Source organism: Ipomoea nil, unplaced genomic scaffold, assembly GCF_001879475.1.
Source record: "Ipomoea nil cultivar Tokyo-kokei standard unplaced genomic scaffold, Asagao_1.1 scaffold0146, whole genome shotgun sequence".
In the NCBI taxonomy this organism is placed as follows: Eukaryota; Viridiplantae; Streptophyta; class Magnoliopsida; order Solanales; family Convolvulaceae; genus Ipomoea; species Ipomoea nil.
In genome coordinates, this window is record NW_017616574.1 from 581,091 (window position 1) to 582,261 (window position 1,171).

General features: G+C 38.2%; 1 long non-coding RNA gene across 1 annotated transcript; it reads left to right on the forward strand.

Moving 5' to 3' along the window:
- The first annotated feature begins 369 nt into the window (after nucleotides 1-369).
- LOC109172827 lies at nucleotides 370-950 on the forward strand. The gene is made up of 3 exons (XR_002052791.1): nucleotides 370-405; nucleotides 477-726; nucleotides 804-950. It is a non-coding gene; the product is annotated as an uncharacterized LOC109172827 (long non-coding RNA).
- The last annotated feature ends 221 nt before the right edge of the window (nucleotides 951-1,171 follow it).

Below are 1,171 nucleotides of genomic sequence, written 5' to 3' on the forward strand. Positions count from 1 at the left end.
ATGTTGGGAAGAGTTATGTTTTGAAAAGCGGACGCTGGTAGTAGAAAAAAATTAAAATGTAATTCGTATGTGATTCTTCTGACTTTCTATTTTCAGAGAGTCGGATTTCCCTTAAATGTATCCATTTTTTCATGCACGCAATTTTGGTATCCATACCCTAAAATCTGCATAACCGGCAAATTGTGAAAAATTTAAAATTAATGGGGAAAAAAGATTTTGTGATTGAATGAGATAGTAAATGATGATGTGGATATTAGGGTTCAAAAAAATCTGAGATAAAATTCCCAAAACTACCGAGGATGCCCTAAATAGCTTTGGAAATTTTACGCCAAAACTAGTCGCCGCACGCACTTCTCGCGGCTTTGCCGGAGAAACGCCGGCCTAATAGACGCATTGCTTCTTCGGGTATCGCCTTTTTTTGGGCTGATTTTCTGTCGCATTATCCTTAATTCCTTGAACTCGTCAGTGTTGAGCAGGCGCGGGTACAGTTGTGCCAGCAGAAGGAAGAATTCAACGATGTAATAACAACGTCGCGGCTCGCAATCGGAAATTTTAGTAAGGATTTAAGGCTAGAATGCACCATCGCCATTGATGAATCCACGCTTCAGTTGGAAATATTTACAAAGCGGGTCAAAAACCCTTTAACACCGCATTAATTGTTTTGGTTCAGGAAAGCTTAGATGGATTCTTTAAATAACTTATTTTCCGATGGTGCAGCTAAGACTTGTTAGTATTCAAAGATTTTTTATTTTTTCACATTCAGTTTTACAATTCAGGTTGAGTAGTAATGTGTTTGATTGCAGCAAGGGCAGTTGGTAAATTTCAACCAAAGGCAAAAAAAGGAGGACCCGTTGCCGCAGCCACTTCTTCTGCCCCTTCATCACAATCTAACCATTTGGGTGGTGCTGATAAACGTGAAGGGACTAGGCTCTCAAGGCTGGACAGTTATCCACAAAAGGTTAGTTTTTTCTTAATGTGGCCCTGTTTGGTAAAATGGCTGTTAGTTGATAGCTGATTGTGTTAATTAGAGGGTATAAATAGTTGATAACATTAGCTGATTGTAGAAAAATGTTTGGTAAATTAGCTGTTAGCTGATAGCTGTTTGGTGTAATTTCTTTTCTCAAAAAGCTAATTAAAAAAGTTGCTTGGAGTAGCTTTTTGAATTTTAGTC